This window comes from Anolis carolinensis, chromosome 1, assembly GCF_035594765.1.
Source record: "Anolis carolinensis isolate JA03-04 chromosome 1, rAnoCar3.1.pri, whole genome shotgun sequence".
Taxonomy (NCBI): domain Eukaryota; kingdom Metazoa; phylum Chordata; class Lepidosauria; order Squamata; family Dactyloidae; genus Anolis; species Anolis carolinensis.
In genome coordinates, this window is record NC_085841.1 from 74052595 (window position 1) to 74074236 (window position 21642).

Here is a 21642-nt window from a genome sequence, read left to right on the forward strand (position 1 = left end):
AATGCCAAACAGATATAACATGGAAAATTCAAATTGCATCTGGTTTAGGAGAATAGCATATTTAAAATGATATACTGTAAGCTGGAAATCAGTAAATAAGATCAAGGAGTATAAAGTTATAAATACAACCTAAATGTTCTTCACTCCAAGAAGGAAATGCACCAATAAGGATTGTTCCAAATATGTATGGTTTTGTATGTGTTATGGAAGGCTCAATCAGGTCAGATTTAAAAGGTATAGTGTACAAAACAAAGAGCTTGGTTAAACAAAAAGAAGAATGCATCAAAGCTTTCCCCCCACTTTCTTTTTCATTTATTGTTACACAAGTCCAAAGCTGTAGTCACCATGGTCACCATGCAGATACAGCATAAAGGGAATGATCTGATTTCAAGAGACCATAAACTACTACATTCCAAGTGTCTGGCCCTTTACCTTTGAGAGAACAAAATATAAATAGAGGATAGACAGAAATAACATTTTCATATATGATGTGTGGTCATGTTTCTTCTTCTCTCTCTTCCCTTTGTAGTTGAACTTAAGTCCATAGATTTAAACTTTAAAAGCATAGATTTTCTTTGGAAACTCAGAGAGAATACTGGTTTAATTTAGGAATAAGTAGACTCTTCTCTACTGATTACATTTAAAAATTAATTGATTTTAATTAACCAATTTTATTTTCCACTCTTAGATAATTAGCTTTCTATGCTTTAAAATGAGTGCTGAAGGACATGTCTGGCCCAGTGACTTGGCTTGAGATTTTCCATTTCCAATTTTTCTGAAACTCTGAGTTCAGGTCTTTCCAAGACCTCAAAACTCAACCTCCAGTCTTCCTGTGCCACAGTTTAAGCACTTAAGAATTGATGCCATTGGCAGATCACAAGACATGATGTTTTTCTGACACTCTATCTCTCTCAAGGCAAATGCCTAGAATTTAGGGCATCAGCCACAATACGTGGTCTACACAATTTCAAGTGTCTTAATCGTTGAAAAGAAACAGCTTTTCCACCTAAGTCTCTCTTCCCATGCAACCTGACCTTTTAGAAGATAGGAGTGAGTGTTAGCCAAAATTTACAGTCCAGTGTCATCTTCTAGTCGTGCAGAAGAGCCTCTCTCTGTACTGGATGCAAAACTGTTCATTTGAGCAGATCATCCCCCAAACGCAGAAAAAAATGCATTAAAAAACTCATAGAGTTTATTGCTTTCAATTTATAAAATTAAACCTGCTCCAGACAGGTAATACTGGTGGATGAGTTCATAGTCCCTGGGTTTTATCAGACAGTGTGTACTGATATACAATGCCTCCAGTATGAAACGCCAGATTCCTTCCTTCTAATACTTCACAACCAAGATCCGATGTGACGCCCATTAGAACACTGATGTGGTTCTCATTTAACTCGGCCGAGCCCAGCACATGGTATGCTGCCACAACATCCTTCATTATATTGCCTGTTGACAAAAGGAATAATTACTAGTCATAACTGAACATGTGCTGAGTTTCAAAATCAATTCCTGAAAGATGAAAATGCCAAAATTCAAATGCAAGCATAGAGCATCTCTAGAGTAATCTCAAGCTTTCGGAGTGTCAATAACAATTTCGGATGTTTAACAATTAATTCTGCCATTGGCAGATTATCTTTGCTTCCTCTCACTGATCAATTTTAACTGTTGGCAACAGCTAAAGGATTGCCATACACTTTCCATAGCCCCCCCTCCCCGTCATATGCATATGATTATAAACACCACCAGATCAAGAGATGTGTCCAAGAAACTTTGGTACTGTTCCATTATCCAGTCAGAGGCCAAAAAAGGTGCTAGAAAAAGAAGGATACTCCATTTTAGGGGGGGGGGGGAGTTGAAGGAGGAAAACAATTTTCCCCGTTTTCCCTGGTTATTCCCTCCTCACTTCTCATGTCATACATGATAGTTGCTTTCATAACGGCGACATGAGTGGGGTAAATAGTTTTACTACTTCAAACCCCCCATCTCCCCGTAAAATGGACTATCCTGTCTAGTGCCCCATTTTGGTCTCTGCCCAGATAATGGAACAGTACCAGAACTTCTAAACATTCCTAATACATTCTTCCTATACATTCTCATAATTATGCCATTACATATTAATGCTTTGTCTAAGCACTGTATTAACTCATTATAAAATATATTTGTTTTAAATTAACATTACTGCTTTGCCTTATGCACAGGATGCACCCAAAATTAAAATTACAGTTCACGTTGAACAAAAAATACTTGAGGTTTTTTACCTGTCCCAAAATTGCTGGGAAGGATTAGCAGGAAGAATCACTTTGTAACACAAACAATCGGACTAGCAATTCATTATTTACTAAGCTCATAGCACTCGGTGCCATTCAAGAAATGTCTGCATTTGGGGAGAAGGATTCATGTATTATTCATCTAGCAGATTCACAGCCAAGTTCTACACTATCTATGGCACAATTTTACACTGGCCCACTGAAATCCTAGGTCAATGCAATTGAGAGGAAAATCATGTTTGCACAACTAGAGAAGGGAGGCATGCCCTCCCTCCCCAAGATTGCTATTAGTGCCTTCAATGTTATACTTTAGTTAAAACACCTGAAAGTCCTGTTATGAAATTCTGTGATAACTCACAAAACTTAGTTTTAGGTCAAACATGTGAATTCCATGCATGGTGATGTTTGGAAGGAAGCTTTTGGCCATATGTAGGTAATCCAGTGATGGCAAGCGAGTTTGAAAAATGTGCACACCTTTATATATATATAAAAGGTTCCATCTTTATATTTCAGGTGGACCAGTCATATGAGAAATGTTCTCATCCATACTTTACAAACTATAAATATATATTTCATAGAAGGCATTCCAAACACAGTTTTGGTGGGGCAAGGGGAATGGGACTACAAAACTGAAGGTTAATAACGTGCCAACTTGTGGAAATTTAACCATCAAAATCTCTGTCTGACCTATTGGTTAGCATTTTAGTAATGAATTACTGTAGCACAAGTCTGACTCATGCCATCAGGATTCATTTTTTGTACAGACCAAATTTCCCTAAAACATATCTTTCAGGCAGTACAACCCAGCCTCCTTTCTCGCCATCCATTTCTGTGTTGCTGGAGAGCACAGCATTTCTTAAATTACATACTCTGCTGATTTGACAGGTTACAAAATCCATGGATTAACTGCTGTCTTTTAAAATAATGCAGTTTGAACTCAACCCTCAGAACTAGGCATAGTAAAATACACCAATATATACATATATCCAGGAACACAGCACAAATACAACCTGGAACGCCTTTAATGTTCAGCCTAAGAGTTTTACCGGTTTACAGCAAAACAGCCAAAGAAGCATTTTGAAGAAATACTGCAAGACTGAGGAAGAAATAAATGGTGACTGAATCCCCTCAGGAAGTTTAAAGTATATGAAACCTAATCTAGAGAATATGCTTAAATCAACAGCAATCTGCTGGTTTTCAAAAAAAATTAAGATCTATTAAAATCCATGCACTTATAATGCTGAAAAGGAATGCTGCACAGCATATTAAAATATTTTGGTTAATTTCCTGTTCAGAAAAATTGTTCCATAATGACAGCTTACGGTCTTGCTTGGCTCAGTAAATCCTGCTCTAAAATGCTTGGGTCAGCCCCTTTATTTCTTCATATTTCTATATGTATGCAACTGCTAATTTTAGCAAAGGGGCACCTACTAACATTATAATTTCCCTCTTCTTTTTATCATGGTTTTAAAGCTATTCTGGTATTCTCTCTGTAGCATCACTGTGTCAGAGATAATTGAACCAGCTACAAGGTTAGTTCAAGGTTAGTTTTCAGTGCCTCTGATGTTTAAAGATTAGGGTTTTTTTTTGTTTTTTGTTTTGTAGCTGCTCAGTTTTTCTTGTGATTCCTAATGGACATGTCTATATATTCATTAACACTTAGGTCAGTGTTTCTCAAACTCTGTTCCTCCAGCTGTTTTGGACATTAGCTCCCAGAAATACAGCCAGTTTACCAGCTGTTAAGAATTGTGGGAGCTGAAGTCCAAAACATCTGGAGGAGCAGGGTTTGAGAAACATTGACTTAAGAAAAGCTCTGCTCATAATATAAGGGACCCCAACATTCTGTTCACAGTGGCCAAATAAAGGCCTATAGGAACAATACATATTCAATAACAGTACATAAATATAACAGCAGCCCGCTACTCTCCACCAATAAGTACACAAAATCATAAATATTCAATAAATATTAAGAGCATTTCTCATTGTTCAATGTATTTTGTTGTTGAATAATTAAGAACTAGGTAGTACCTGCCACAATCATATCATGACTGTGTATTACAGCTATCATGGAGTTTCTGGTTTACAAGGGAATTGCATGCTCCCTGTAACCATCCTGTGCAGCCATCTAACTGTACAAACTTGGACCAACTGAAGTTTCCAAACATTTTTCAGTGATAGAGGCACACAAAGCATGTTACAGTCATGCAAATGGAATGCAATTAAGATATAAGTCAGAAGTACCTAGGAATAGTTGCATTGTGTTCTGGAGTCATTCCCATTTAAATAAATATATGATTGCAACCTTAGACTCTCATTTATTATATGACTGGATAATTCCAATTACTACAGAACCAATTTATGACTGTGAAATGAATTCCCACTGAAATTAAGAAGTATGGAAGATTTTCCAAAAACGGCATTTGTCAATTATCTTTTAGCATATGCTTAGCTATCATATACCTCTATACATAAAACATAAGCTATTGATAGCTTGATTAAGCCCCATTTACGCTGACCATTTAATGCAGTTTCAAACTGGTATTGAAGAATGTGGTTTAGCTGTGCAATGATTACAGAAAGAAAATTCTGGAAGCGGTTTGAGGCCTGGATGGTAACAACCAATCATAGAGCACTAATGTGCATAAAGGTATTTCTTTCATTTTCTTTTGTGGGAGTTTGTTGTCTGGTTGCCACATTAAATGCTCAGTGTAGTTGTAGTCCTGGTCAAGTTCAGTGCCTGGCTGCTGTGACGGACTGGATGAGGGCTAACAAACTGAAGCTTAATCCAGACAAAACGGAGGTCCTCCTGGTCAGTCCCAAAGCCAATAGGAATATAGGGTAGCAACCTGTGCTGGACGGGGTCACACTCCCTTCGAGGACACAGGTCCGCAATCTGGAGGTCCCCCTGGATTCAGCACTGACACTTGAAGTTCAGGTGTCAGCAGTGGCTGGGAGGGCCTTCACACAGTTAAAACTTGTGCACCATACCTCAAAAAGTCAGACTTGGCCATGGTGGTCCATGCCTTGGTCCATCTCAGATGAATTACTGCAATACACTCTACATGGTGCTGCCTTTGAAGATGGCCCAAAAATGACAACTAGTGCAAAGATCAGCAGCCAGACTACTGACTGGGGCTAGCTATAGAGAGCACACCACACCACTATGAAAATAGTAAGTAAAGTAAGTATAGGGAGCACACCACACCCCTATTAAAGCAGCTCCAATGGCTGGCTATAAGTTTCCGGTCCTAATTCAAAATGCAAGTAATTACCTAAAAAGCTCTATACGGTTCAGGTCCAGCCTATCTACGTGACTGCACCCCCCCCCCCCAAGAACCTATGTGAGCTCTAAGATCTCTCAGTCCCGCCACCATCTCAAACACGGTTGGTGGAGACGAGGGAGAGGGCCTTCTCGATTGTGGCTCCCCGGCTTTGGAACGCCTTCCCAAGGGAAATCAGACAAACCCCCACTATTCAATCCTTTTGGAGGAAGCTGAAGACATGGCTATTCAAGCAGGTCTTCGATAATGGCTAAGGCATCATCTAAATTGGATGACCTAAACAAAACAAAGTTTTACCCTGTCATTGTAATGTTGATTTTTAACCTGGGTTGTGGCTGAAACATTATTGGTTTGTATAGCTCGTTTTTAAATTCAATATATTGTTGTGTTGTCACCAGTTATTTTTATTTGAATTCGAGTTGTATTTTGCCAATTACTGTAAGTTGTTATTTTATTATACTTGATGTTGCTCATTGATTTGGGCTAACTTTTGTTTTATTTTTTTATACTCTGTATTGCATTTGTGCTGTTATGTAAACCGACCCAAGTCCCTTCCAGGAGATGGTGGCGAGATATAAATAAAGTTGTTGTTATTATTCCATAGAAGCATCAAATAATGTAAAAAAGCATAAATATTTCCTACTTCAGTATGAAAAATTCAACAATATACAGTATATGACTTTTAAAAATATATAGAACTGAAAGGTCACCTTTTCCAATACTCCAAGTGTAAGAGTTTGCAGCTAAAGCATTTCTAAGTGATGGCTATCCAATCTCTGTTTACTAGGTTAGTTGTTTATTGTAAAATATTATCAAGCTTGTGTTGACCAATAAAGCTGTTATTATCCTGCAGCCTGACTTATGAAATAAGCTTTATGGCGTTATATAGCACTTCCACTTAAAATCACTGGGAGAAAGAGGAAGTCATTAATCACAGCTGCAGAATTTGAACAAAAACCCATGAGGGCCAAATATTGCAGAGATAGGCTTTTCCTGTTTTATTGTAATCCTTATGTTAAGCTGAGAGCAGATTCTGCATGGTGCTTGTTTTGTAGTAGGCTTAGATATGCTTGACTGCTACTGCTGCTTTTTAGAAGCTGACTTCCTTCCTCAGGTCTGCATATCTTCCAAGAATGATAACAATCCTTTTGGGAAGTGAGTCTTTTGGTGGTTGATAAGCAGGAAATTACTTTACTAGTGGATTACTTTTCAATTATTTGTTATGCACGATTATTTGAATATATAGTTCTATAAATCCCTGTTGTGAATTGGTGGTGCCTGTGGAACTTGTTATTTCAGTTTATGAACTTAGACTTTACATCAGATGAGAATGCTACCAAAAGGGAAGAGAGCTGAAGCTACTGCATTATATGGCAGTGTAGATCCAGCCTAAGGTGACTGCAGTTTAAAAGCAGTAAAAGCCATCGTGTTGCAAACAGAACTTCTCTACAAATTCATGAGTTGAAGGCATTTTATCTGAATATGAATTCACTGGTATATGGGTAAAAAATAGACCACGACTAAAAGCTTCCATGATTTTGGCTCTGATTCTACCTGCTCCCGGACCATCAGGCTTCATTTGAGATAATACAAATCTCTTTTTCGATTTTGGTTTGGGGCATATATACACACCAAAGTAATTCTATTTTTTCTATTTCTCCTTTTATCATTACCCATCTCCCCTCTGTGTCCCTTCTTACATCTTCCAATTGGAAATTTATCATGTTAATGAAAGTAAATCCAACTAAGCGTAGGACCGTAGGACTGCAGTCTTCAGCACAAATTCTGTGATTTCAAAGCTTTAGACCACAATATTTTGAAACAATCTGTATGAAACAATTGTGGAAGCAAAGTCTTAATTGTTGTAGAAACTGGTGACAAATATTTAATGGAATTTGAAGTAAAATCTTACGATATTTACTCCAATGTAAGATTTGCAAAAGCTGGTCCTATACTGACCATATAATACAGTTTGAACTTTATTGAACTGCATTATACCACTAATCAGGTTCTACACTAATCAGTGTAGAACCAGCCTGAGTTTTCAGGCTGGTTCTACCCTTGTTGGAGTTACTTTCATAAAAAATATGTTTAGAACCACAGCCTTTTTTTATCATTCCTTGGGTACACAATAAATTACTGTTCTAGGCTAATGTGCACTTGCAGTTTCCTCTATTCCTCTGTCCTGGATAGAAACCTTCTTTAAGTAAAACTGAATAGTGGCTCTTATGGGGTTTGGTGGAGAGATGGAGTTTCTCTGTTTTGGTTTATTAACTTTTGCTCCAGATAGACCAACCAGAGATAATCATAGTTTATTCATATAGGTTTTCTGTTTGGAGCACAATATAGTTACAATTTTTTAATAATTAAACCCATGTCCTGTTTAGCTAAGCAATATTAAAGGGGAACAATTTTGGTTTTCAGGAAGTCACCCATCCAAGCATTAATTAGATATGGCCCATTGAGCTTCAGCACTATGTGCTGCACACCATAGGTTTCACTATTTTTTGTGACAGAGCAAATGTGCTTAATTATGGTAAAATTGTTGAAAATGTTATCTGTAGATAACAGGAATGTAAATATTACTAAAAATACAAGTAAACAAGCACAAAAGGTGTTTTGACATAATGATGTTAATTCTTAAGAACTAGTTGTATGCAATGATATTTTTCCACATTTACATAAAACCCACATGTTTGCACTGAATAAAACTATGGTTCTTGTCTGGGGAAGCAAAGCAAATAGAGATTGACATCTCTAGCAGGCAATCCTCTTGAAAACAACTCATTGAGATTTGTCATTGCTTCTTAAAGAATGAAACAGCCTTTCAAGTGTTCCTATCAGCTTAATGTTTCTATACCCAACACATCTCCTGCATGTGCCAAAATATATTCTTCAGAGGAATCTGTTTGGGGAAAAATGTGAGTGGTTTAAACAAAAACAAAAACAAAGTAATCCAGTAATGCTAAAATATAAATGTAAAGCCTATAAATTGCTTCAGCAATAAATGATATTTGTAGTCATACTGTTAATCTTTCTTTACTTTTATGGAGGCTTGTCAATGCAGATTCTCAATGAAATAATTTTATTAGCTCTATATTTTGTAGTGGTAAAGCAAAACTAGGTTTTTAATCATTCTTAACTGCTTATTTTTATCACTGTCAAGATTCAATTCTATTTTAATGTTCATATATTTTTGGGTTTTAAATTGTATTGGTTTTACTGAAAGCCGCCTTGAGTCTCTTTTTTAGGGAGAAAAAGTGAGGTGATGATGATGATGATGACATGTAGCTCTATCTCTTCGTTCTATATGAATGAGAGGTTATGCAAGCTTCAAGCCCAATATTTTAAAGAAGAAATAGGCTGGAAGAAAACCAATTAAGTTGAAGGCTAATAAACCAAGACTGAAGATCAGCATTATTTGATTTCAATTACCTATGCTTTAGTGACATTCCCCAATAGATAACTAGGCTGTACAATACAATCTGTTTCAAAGATATAGGAGCAGTTATAAGAAATCAAAATGCTCTTATCCTAAATGTGTTGGTTTTCTTTGAGGTACTGCACCCAACTGAAAGCCTTGACATTGGCATTTAGAACATTAAATAATTTGGGCCTAGGTACCCAAGCTTGCTATTCCTCTCCTACCAACTATTCTGGACCATCTAAAGAAGCAGCAAGACAGGTGGTAAGAGAAAACTGCAACAGCACTGTTTATGGAACTCTCTTTCTGCGGACACTAGTCTTTTCCCACAGCAGTCATTCAGACGCCACCTGTAAACACTTTCATTTGTTTAGGCTTTTGTATCTTTGTGCAAGTATGTTTGGTGCAGAGAGATCCAACAGGATTCCAAGGATCTTTATATTTTTATTTAATGGTTGGTCCTTGTTGCTATTGCCGCCACTATCATTAACTGCCTTGTGTTTTAGGGAAGAATATAAGAGGGATACCAAATAAATGCAAACAAGTATTTAGTGGAGAGAGAATGATGAAAAGTGGGTGCTGTAGCTGACACAGTTCCAGTGAATATAATCTTGGCTCCTGTTTATCCAGTGTTATTGGATACTTTTCGGTTTGTGCAGTCTGAGAACGTGGACAGCATCCTTGGAGAGATGATAGCTGCTACATGTGTTAGAGATCTTTACCTTTCCTGGTTTATCTATCAGATCAGAGGCGGACTGGCTGAGTATGTGAAGGGGTTAGTCAATGCTTTCTTACAACAAGGCAATATTGGAAGGCAGTTGCCATATTTCTGTTGGGAAAAAAATCCTCTATAATTGATCATTATCAGCCAAACTTCCATTTTGGGGAAAGGTATTGGTGTGTGTGGTGGTCTCCTAACTCCAAGGGGTTCTGGATGAAATAGTTTGTCTAGATTAATTTCAGTCTGGTTTCTAGCCTTACTATGGAACAGACTAGTTTGGGAACCTTGGTGGATGACCTATGCAGAAGACTGGACAAGAGTAGTGTATCTCAGGCCCCATCTAAACAGGGAGCACATAACCCCTCCACAGATTGTGTTTGTTTCCTGACACAATTCAAAGACTTGGTGCAGCATATTTGGCATATTATATATTCCAGTACCAATCTGCCCAGGCCCAGAGATCATCAGGAAAGGCCCCTCTGCCAGTCCCACCACTATCGAGAGCTCAGTTGGTGTGGATGCAAGAGAGGTTGCCCCTTGACTATGGAACACCCTTCCTAGGGATACCAGAATGGCCCCCTCCCTGCTGTCCATCTGGCAACAGGCTACAACCTTTTTATTCAGGCAGTGTTTTAAAGAAGAAAGTTTTTAAGAGTGATCTATACAGTGTTTTTAGGTATTTTTTCGGTTTTAATGGTTTTAGTAGTTTTAACTCTTTATTTTTAATGGTTTTGATTTTTATTCCTATTTTATTGTTTGTAAGTTTTTAGGTTTTAAATTGTATATTCTATTTAGTACTGTGAACTGCTTTGGGTATCTTTTTTGAAGGATAAAGTGGGATATCAATACTGGGTTCAAAGAATGAAAAGGACATAAAGCATAAGGAAGAAAAGTATCTAAAAAGGATGTGCTGAGAAGGTGGATATTCTGATGTCCTTATTTTCAAATTTCTCTGAGTTTCTCATTTGAAATCCTCAAAGAATGTTGAAACATTATTTTAAAAGGTACTTCATATGAATCTTTGTGTATTAAGAATTGACTTTTTAATATTTTAATAACTGTTCAATGTAATTGTACGAAGCAAAGACTGAAATCCTAGGAGTGTCCCAGGATTTTTCTCCAGGGTTCTGACCCAGAAGGAAAGATTTATTATTTATTTATTTACTATATTTCTCACTCTCAGATCTCGCTGCCCCATTATTATTTTTAAAGAAAACTGCGCAGATCAGGGGCATGTATTTGCCTGGGAATGCTATAATTGCACCCCCAGCTCTCCAACCCCTCTCTCGGAAAAATGTTGGACTAGGTTACTGCTTATAGTGGAAAGGAAAACAATAAAAATGGAATAAAAGAAGTAGAGAAAGAAAAAATAAAAAGGAAAACTATAAGAACAATGAATGGTATTCCTTTACTTTTGCTCTGGGGATAGGAGCCCAGCATTGCTTAAGTCAGGAACTTTGGCCAAGTAAGTTACTCCAGCAAGTGTACCACTAGCTGAAGGAAGCAGTGGAATATGCTGCCTTGGAATGTAGTGGAGTCTCCTTTTTGGAAGTTATTAAATAGGATCAGGATAATAATATGTTGGGAGTGCTCTGTGCATTCCTGGGAGCCTGAAGTTTGGACTGGATGGCCCAGGAAGTCTCTTCCAACTCTAGGATCCTGTGAAGCATAAGCAGATGAGTAGTGTTTGTGATTATAATGCATATGATTCTGGAGGAGAGATGAAAAGACAACTTGTACACTAAGATCTTTTAGCTTTTTTCCAAGAGCTTCAAAGGATCCTTTCTGATCTCTTGAAGACAATGCCTTGCAGTTTCATTGATTCCTACATAAACCAACAGGAAAGGGTTGGGTTTGATGAGTTTTATCAGCCAGACATTTATATGATGGATTTTTGCCTCAGAGAGACAGAATACTTCTCGAGAAATCCTATCACATTTGCAAACCACTGCTTCTGGAGTCCCCTATTACCAGCTCCCGTCTCCTGCGATGAATGACATGGTCACTTTCCTGTAAGGTTCTCTGCAGGTCTCCTGAGACCTGACCCTGTTGTTCTTGTTCCTGTTCCCCTTCATTTTTGATCGGATTCTGTAGCTCCAAACTGACCTCCTCCTCAGAGACACCCCCTACATTCATCAAGAATTGATACAATTGCACACTTTCTTATGATTAAATGATATTTGAAAACAAGTTGCTTTTTCCCAAAGATGTGCAGCTTAAATTGTGAGGATAACTGGATCAGGGCTTCAAGATGTTGATGACATGTGTAATACAGCAAAATGTGAGTTACCAACAAGTATTACCATCTCAAGCCTATATGTTGTTTTTGTCAGGGTATTGCGTATTGTGAAATGTTAAAATCAATCTGGATTCAGCAATTATGGAGTTAATGAGAGTCTGCTATGATTGATGTATCACAGGACCAATGGGGTCAAGTGTGTTTTGACCGGGACGTACTATCTTGGTTCCTGTGGAATGCGAGGGAGTAAGGTTTTCCTGTGTAGAGCGGAGAACAGCGATGAGCAATGTGCTGTGTGTGTGTGCATGGTGCTTTCGGCAAGCACTCATGATGGAGAAAGGACTGAATTTGCTCTATCTGTAAATAGATCATGTAAATAAAGTTGTTTGCCGTTGGACTACCAACTGAACCCTTCATCTGCTGGAGTGAGTTTATCCAGTGCTGTTTTCCACACGGGGAAACAGTCTGGAGAGAAGGAGGTGAACCGGGATGGTGAATTTTTTGGATTTCACTCTGCTACCCATCATCCCCGCTGACATTGGGTTATGGGCCCAGGCCTCCATGCTTCCTGCTGCGCAGTAGATGGAGATGCTGATGGCTGGTGAGCTTTCAGCAACTGTGCGGCCGTGAGAAGGATTCCAGAGATGGAGGGGACCCGAAAGAGAGCTCCAGTGAAGCTGCAGGAGAAGATTGTGACCGCCTGAGTCTGCACTTGAGTAAGTGGCAGTACGGCTTAATCTCGGGGACCGAGGGTCACGGAGGCAGCTGATTCACCGGGAGCTTGGGGTGTTGAATCTTGATGGCTGAGATGGCTGGGAAAAGCTTCATTTCCAGCATGGAAAAGCTATCTGATGAAAATTATGCATTGTGGTCTGTAATGATGCGGTCTTTACTCGAAGCACAGGATTTGCATAATACACTCGATGGTTCAGATCAAAATGCTGAGCACAGAAGGAAAGCCAAAGCATATTTGATACTGTGCCTCCAACCAAACCAACTTGTCCATGTGAGAAATAAGGACACTCCTGAGGAGATTTGGCAAGCTTTAAGAAATGTCCATCAGAGAGAGACTTGCATGTCTCAAATGATTTGGACTAAGAAGCTGTTTTCAGCAAAACTTGTTCAGGGCCAAGATGTCAGAAAACATTTGGACAATGTAAAGCAATTATTGATTGGAGCTGAGGAAAGAGGCCTACAATATTCTGAAGCACAGAAGTGTTATCTGGTGCTGTGCAGCTTGTCTGAGGACTGGGACTTTCTGGTACATTCTTTCCAGAATGTGAGAGTCCAGGATTTAACTTTGGATTCAGTGTGTGGGAGAATCCAACAAGAAGTGGACCGGAGGGCATTTGAACAAGCCCAGAAGCAGACGATGGCGCAGTGCGACCAGGAGGGGGCGCAAGTGGCCGGCTTTGATCCTGATGGTGTTCCTGGGAATCGTGAGGAGATTGCAGTACATCAGGTCAAAACACAGCGGTGTTTTGTCTGCAACAAGCCGGGGCATTTTGCCAGGAGTTGCCCAAACAACAAGGCTAGAAGTTCTCGTGGGAACAGAGGGGCAAGGAATTTGTCAACAACAACCAAGCCCCAAGTGTTTATGGCTGCGGTGAATGGAAGGATCACCGAAAAGAACAAGTGGTATTTGGACTCAGGTTGTACACACCATGTTGTTACAAATCTTAAACTTTTGAAAAACAGAAGGGATGTGTCTGGAACAGCAGTGACTTTGGCTGATGGAACTGAGAGGAAGTTCAACAAATGTGGCACTGTATTCATCCCTTGCTTGAATGTGGATTGGGAAAATGTACTCTACATCCCAGAATTAAGTTCTAATTTGTTAAGTGTGGCTACCTTAACTGAGAACGGATATAGAGTCATTTTTAGCGGAATCTATTGTTATATACAGAGAGATGGACGAGTAGAAGCAAAAGGTGTAAAAAGAAACAAAATGTATATGATGTTTGACAAAAATAACTTTCCAGATGGGGCACAAGTCTATTGTGTGAAACAGAAGATTATGCATGACAGGTGTATCCATCATCTTCACAGAGCGATGGGTCATGCACGTGTAGAGGTGCTCAGAAAGACTTTAGAAATATGCACAGATTTTGAGTGTGAGAAATGTGAAAATTTATTAGACTGTGCAGTTTGTTCAGAGATGGGAATTGAATCAAAAGAGCATCCAAAAAGATCTGGAATTAAGACCCAGGAAATGTTTGAAATGGTCCATCTATATGTAACAGATTCTGATGTAAAAAGCCAGGGAGGTTCTCAATTTACTTTGCTGTTAGTAGATAGACACACGAGATTTGGATATATTTACTTCCTTAAGGATTTGAAGGAAGCTGTTATAAAGGTGTCTAATTAGATAGACATGGTTCAAAGGGTCTATGAACAGCATGTAGGTCAAATAGTTTTTGACAAAGGAGTTAACATGTGTAATGAAGAGATGAAGAAAATGTTGAGTGAAAGGAATATAGGATTTAAAAATGTAAAATCAAATAAGTCAAATGAAGAAGGCGTGGCTCAAAATAGGATGAAGCAAATTCTTCACATGAATGAGTGTTTAATTAGAGATTCCAAAAGCTCAACTAAGAATTGGCCAGAGTGTTCACACACAAGTAATTACATTTTGAACAGGTTATGGGATGAGGAATTGGATGACATCCCATTTCGGAGAATGTACAAAAAACCCCCAAATATAGGATATCTAAAAGTATATGGTCAAAATGCTAATGTATTAGTTCCAGCCAACCAAAGGAAAAAGGGTGAGCCTAAGTGGAGGAGGATGCAGTTCTTAGGCTACTACCAAGACAAGCTTAAATTTCACAGTGGTCTTGGGAGGCTTATTTTCTCAAAGAGGGCATTCTTTGAGAAGGATGAAGGCTGGGACAGGTTGCATTTGAACAAAGAGATGTTGTTTAATAACAATTCCACCAAGGAAGCGGAGGTACAGAAAGCTTCAGGTGGAGGGGGTTCTGTTGTTGAAAAAGATATGCAATGAACCATTAAGGAGGAGATGGTTACTCCAGTGAAACATGGGGAAGTACAGACTCCCCAGAAGAGACAGAAGAGAGGGGGTAAAGGGAAAAATCACCTAAGCTTGAGAGTGAAGAGCAGGTGACAGAAAAAAGTGAAGATATATCTCTTCTTGAGACCGAGATTGAATCAGTTGATCAGTGGTCTCCAACTTGTCAATTGGCACAGGTGTTGCCAAAGCGCCAGAGATGCAAAAACATTGTGCCTGTTTATTAGTCTGAACGGAAGTTGAAATATGTATATATGTTCAGAGAGAGTTAAATCAGTTTTGTGAATAATTGTGATGAAAAATAAAGATGTAAAAGAGATAGAGAGTGAGAGAAAGAACTCTCTAGAGTTTTTTGGGCGAAGTTTGATTATGTAATGAATTGGTTTTAAGAAATTGGATTTTAAGAGAAATTGAAATCCATGGTTAAGCCAGCAGTGGTTGTAATATAGTCTGGCAGCATCTAATGAATCTATGTGGCACAATGAATTAAGTTTTCAGAGGTTGGGAAAACTATTGATTAATGAAGTGAAGCATCAGTGTATTAGGTTATGGTTCTGGCATCGATTGTGTTAATAAAGATGCAAGAAGAGAGTTGATGTATTGTGATCAAAACAATTTACATGTGATTGAAAATGACTGTATGTATACATGTTTTTATCTTGTGGAAGTTCAAGAGAGATTGATCAAATGTGTAGAGTGTTAAAGTATATGTAGAGAATTGATTTGAACATTTCGGAGGGGAATTGTCAGGGTATTGTGTATTGTGAAATGTTAAAATCAATCTGGATTCAGCAATTATGGAGTTAATGAGAGTCTGCTATGATTGATGTATCACAGGACCAATGGGGTCAAGTGTGTTTTGACCGGGACGTACTATCTTGGTTCCTGTGGAATGCGAGGGAGTAAGGTTTTCCTGTGTAGAGCGGAGAACAGCGATGAGCAATGTGCTGTGTGTGTGTGCTTGGTGCTTTCGGCAAGCACTCATGATGGAGAAAGGACTGAATTTGCTCTATCTGTAAATAGATCATGTAAATAAAGTTGTTTGCCGTTGGACTACCAACTGAACCCTTCATCTGCTGGAGTGAGTTTATCCAGTGCTGTTTTCCACACGGGGAAACAGTCTGGAGAGAAGGAGGTGAACCGGGATGGTGAATTTTTTGGATTTCACTCTGCTACCCATCATCCCCGCCGACAGTTTTCTCCATCTACAGAGCCAATGCACTGCTGCCAAGCACTAAAGTAACATTATGACAATGTTACTTTTGTAATACAATGTTACAACTGTAATACAATTTTTGATAACACAGTGATAGAACTTTGAGTTGGTGACCACTAAAGTAAGTCTACAGAGGTGACTAAGCTTCAACGCAGAGTAATAGCATTAGGGCTCTGATCGTATATTTATATTTATGCATTTGTTAGTATGATTAATCAAGTAAATTCCTAAAATACTTCCAAGTCCCAGCAGTTCTAAATGGCATAGTCAATGGTGAAGAATGCTGGGACTAACACCACAACAGCACTTAGAGTAAGCATCATTGAACAGCGATAAATTTAATAGGAAAATGCTTAAGAGTACAAAACAGTATACTTATTCTATAGTACTCTGCTGACTTTATTTGGAAATAAGTCTCAAATAAATTCATAAAACATGTGCTTCTACCTATGCACGTTTTATTAGAAATAAATTGCACCTTGCTCAATAGATCTTCTCCCTGAATAGTTACACATAGGATTACGCTCTGAGTAGGATCAAGCTATGAAGTCAAAAGCACTAAGTGTACTGCAAGTGCTGAATTACTAGGAAATATTAATAGTAATGGGTACAATTGAGAGTTTCTTTTTGTATTGTGTGCTAGCACAACTTTCCACTTCATAATGCTGTTTATATAGATAGTAGAAAAGAACAGATTATCTGTTTCAACATTTGAACTCGAGTTTTATCGAGACAACACATTGGCCATATAGTTAAAACTTTATTTTTAGGCAAGGAGTATCATACAGACACTTTACAGAAAGAAATATTACAGCTTCAAGATTAATGTAAAAGGAAAGTAAATGATAAATAGACCCATTCTGTTAAATCTTTTTCAAATGTCCACAAATCCAATTTTTTTTGGTAAGATTTTATATTTGTTCTTTTTAAAGTCCGCTTCTTTGTCTCATAAACTATAGATTTAATTCAAGCCAATTATAAATTGTTCTGAAAAATATAAGGATCGGGACTAGAATACTTTGCCCAATTACATTTTAAGACCTACATCAAAGTAAAAACAACACCACATGCAAGTAGAAAAAAGGGAAGATATTGGCCCAGTTTTTGATAAATAACCTTGCTGAAGGCTATTCATTTGAATCTTGGTTATATAATTAATATATGTGTATGTGTGTGTGTGTTTCTATAGGCTAAAACGAGAATGTTGGTTAGAAGCTGAACTCAGTAGCTGTCTTAAGCTACATGATTCTATTGTTTAGTTTTGCAGTGTACCATATACATGTTTAAGTTAATGGACAGTTTTGGGGCCAAAATTACAAATTTTTATATGGCACACCAAGAGACATTCCACAGAGAAGTGAACACACCCACCAATGGTATTTCGGAGATCCCTGGTCACTATCATTATTTTCCTACCCTGGCATTCAAAGAGATCACAAGTAATGCCATGGCAGAGAAAGTAGTGGGACTCAGTGCTTCTTTTTATATTCCCCCAGGAGGGAAGCTCTTGCTTTTCAACTCTCTAGTTTATTTACTTTATTTTGACCTCACCTTTCTCCCGATAAAGGGATTTTAAGTGGGTAACAGAAAATATGACACAATACAATTATAAACATAGCACAATTAAGAGCAGAGAAAAGGGAAGGGAATGTTCTTATTAAAGTAAAGGTAAATTATTCACATTGACTCATGGAAATTAACCCCATTGGGGGATTGGGTTGCTTTTTTGACTAAATTTTCTAGACTTATGCATAAATACATAGAGTAATAAAAATCATAGCAAATTCAGTGGGAATCTCTACTATATGTAATACAAAGAACATTTCACATTTATATAGCCTATTTTTCACATTTATATAGCCAATGCTAAGTCCTTCTTGAGCTCCTGATGGCACAGCGAGTTAAACCGCTGAGCTGCTGAACTTGCTGACTGAAAGGTTGGCGGTTTGAATCTGGGAAGCGGGGTGAGCTCCCGCTGTTAGGCCCAGCTTCTGCCAACCTACCAGTTCGAAAACATGCAAATGTGAGTGGATTAATAGGTACTGCTCCGGTGGGAAGGTAATGGTGCTCTATGCAGTCATGTCAGCCACATGACCTTGGAGGCATCTACAGACAACGCCGACTATTTGGTTTAGAAATGGGGATGAACACCAACCCCCAGAGTCAGACACAACTAGATTTAATGTCAGGGGAAAACCTTTCCCTTTCCCTAAGTCCTTCTTATACTGTATTCTATATCAGAAATGTGTACTACACCCCTGTATACTAGATTGGCATTATTCTCATATAGCAGATGAAATCGAGAGTGAGCAGGGGAAGAAGCACACCTAAACTCATTCAGAAATATCACTCTGAAGTGAAGCAGGGGCTCTAAGGCATGCAGTTCACGTCATTGCTACTAAGCCATGCCATCCCAGGCACCTGATCCTCAACATACTAAAGAAAGAAGAAAGCCCCACAACTCCAGAGTTTCTTGGATGAAATCAATTATCTGGATCCATTCCAAACTGGTCTCAGGTCGGGCTACAGGACAGAGACGGTATTGTTTGCCCTGGTAGATGATCTATGAAGAGAGCTAGATAGGGGGAATATGTCCTTACTAGTTCTCCTGGACCGTTCTCCTGGTATCCTTCTGGGCCACCTTGCCAGAATGGGATTGGGAGGCACTGTTTTACAGTGACGGGGATCCATTCTGTCGCACATGCTGTTTTATATCTACATGAAACCACTGGGAGAGATCATACACAGTTTTGGAGTTTGGTGTCAAATTTAGGCTGATGACACCCAAATCTATTACTCCTTTCCACTAAAAACCAAGGATGCCATCCAGCCCCTAAACCAGTGCCTGTCAGCAGTAATGGACTGGATGAGGGCTAATAAGTTGAAGGTAAATTCAGATAAAACAGAAGTACTCCTGGTCAGTTGGAAGGTGGATCAGCCTGTGTTGGATGGGGTCACACTCTCCCTGAAGACACAGGTTTGCTATCTGGGGGTGATCCTGGACTCACCGCTGACCCTGGAACCCCAGGTGTCGGCTGTGGTTAGAAGCACCTTTGAACAATTAAAACTTGTGTGCCAGCTACACCCATACATTGTCACACCAGAACTGGCCATGGTAGCCCATGCCTTAGTCACCTCTCGTTTGAATTACTGAAATGCTCTCTACATGGGGCTGCCTTTGAAGAGTATGGAAGCTGCAACTGGTTCAGAGGTTCAGCCAAGTTACTAACTAGACCGCAGTATCGTGAGATAATGACTCCCATGTTGTGGCAGCTCCACTAGCTGCTGGTCCGCTTCTGGACTAAATACAAAGTTCTGGTTATTACCTATAAAGCTCTAAACAGTTCGGACCCAGACTACAGTATTTGCAAAACCGCATCTCCGTTTACAAACCAGCATGGGCACTGCGGTTAGCAGACAAGGCCCTGTTCTCAATCCCACCCCCGTCTCAAGCATGGCTGATGGAGATGAAAGATGGGGCCTTCTCCGTGATCGCTCACCGTCTCTGGAACTCCCTCTCTAAAGAACTAAAAACAGCTCCCTCTCTCCTCTCCTTTTTTTAAAAAAAACCCTACTTATACACTTTGGCTTATGGAGAGGAGGAGGAAGAATAGTACATCTTCACACATATCCGTGTTTACATACTGGAATCCTACCTGTTGGTTGCAGAAAGTCATGTTTTAATGTTTTAAGCTGTTAGTTAATTTATGTGGTAAATGTTTGTGATGTATCATAATCAGTTTGCTTAAGTCATTACTTTGATAATTTTTCATTCCTTTGAGATTATAAGTTTTATACTGTGATGATTTATTGTTTTTGAGTTTATCTGTTGTTTGTGTGTTATTGGCATTGAATGTTTACCTCTTTTATTGGAAACCGCTCTGAGTCCCCCTGGGGAAATAGGGTGGGGTACAAATATTATTATTATTATTATTATTATTATTATTATTATTATTATTATTATTATTATTATTATTATTATTATATAACATTTACAGTTTATCTACATTTGAGTTAACAATCCCAGCATTCGAAATGTGAGATTAGTCCAGCATTAAAAAAAACCCTCAAATTCTAAAAGTATTGTGATTTTTCAGTGTCTTCAAGTCTCGTACCGGAATATTGAAGGTGGACTAAGATCACTACATCTGGAAGTCTTGCTTGGGAAACACTCCGGATTTTTTCAAGACAAATGAACTATTAGGAAAAAAATTAACACTAAGTGATATTGAGGTATAAGACTGGCAAAGTCGGGTTGTTGTGTGTTTTCCGGACAGTATGGCCATGTTCCATAAGTATTCTCTCCTAATTTTTTTTTTGCCCACATCTATGGCAGGCATCCTCAGAGGTATATGGAGAAACTAAGCAAGGAAGGTTTATATATCTGTGGAAGATCCTGAGTGGGGAAAAGAACTCTTGTCTGTTGGAGGCCAGTGTGAATGTTGTAATTAATCACCTTAATTAGCATTAAATAGCCTTCCCAGCTTCACCTCTTGGCCTGGGGGAATCCTTTGTTCAGAGTCATTAGCTGTCCCTGATTGATTCATGTCTGGAATTCTTGTGGTTTTAGAGTGTTGTTCCTTATTTACTGTTCTGATTTTAGAGTTTTTTTAATACTGGTAGCCAGATTTTGTTCATTTTCATGGTTTCCTCCTTTCTGTTGAACTTGTCCACATGCTTGTGGATTTCAATGGCTTCTCTGTGTAGTCTGACATGGTAGTTGTTGGAGTGGTCCAGCATTTTTGTGGTCTCAAATAATACACTGTGTCCAGGTTGGTTCATCAAGTGCTCTACTATGGCTGATTTCTCTAGTTGAATTAATCTGCAGTGCCCTTCATGTTCTTTTACTCGTATTTGGGTGCTGCGTTTTGTGGTCCATATGTAGACTTGTCCATAGCTGCATGGTATACGGTAGACTCCTGCAGAGGTAAGAGGATCCCTCTTGTCCTTCTCTGATCGTAGCATTTGTTGGATTTTCTTAGTGGGTCTGTAGATAGTTTGTAGGTTGTGTTTCTTCATCAGTTTGCCTATGTGGTCAGTGGTTCCTTTGATGTATGGTAAGAACACCTTTCCTCTGAGTGGATCTTTGTCTTTACTCTCATGGCTTGTTCTTGTCCACGGTGGAGTATTCATTGGCCTGTAGAGCCCAGTTTAGGTGGTTTAGTTCACCTAGGAGGAGGTGAGGTTCGCACGGTCTGTCAGGGCTTTGACTGTGCTTCTTTTTTGACTTGGGTTGGTTGGAGTTTTTATGAAGGTATCTATCCATGTATGTAGGTTTTCTGTGTGGCCCAATTGTTGATTGGGTTTGTGGATGACTAGAACATCTAGAAATTCAGTTTTCCTTCCTTTCCTTTTTTTTTTTTGGTTGAATTTGTAAGTACAGTAAGTCAGAACAGGAACATTTTTTTGTTTTGGATAGCATAGGGAAGGGTTAATAACCCTGTAAAGTTTCTTTTGCTGTCTGTG

General features: G+C 38.7%; 1 protein-coding gene across 2 annotated transcripts in view; it reads right to left on the minus strand.

The window, feature by feature from the left end:
• Positions 1–295: 295 nt before the first annotated feature.
• scaf8 (SR-related CTD associated factor 8) overlaps positions 296–21642 on the minus strand; it is a 98623-nt gene continuing 77276 nt past the window's right edge. For both annotated transcript variants that reach the window (XM_062976973.1, XM_062976971.1), the window contains exon 21: positions 296–1446. The gene's annotated coding sequence lies outside the window, so the exon portion shown is untranslated. The remainder of the gene's footprint in view (positions 1447–21642) is intronic.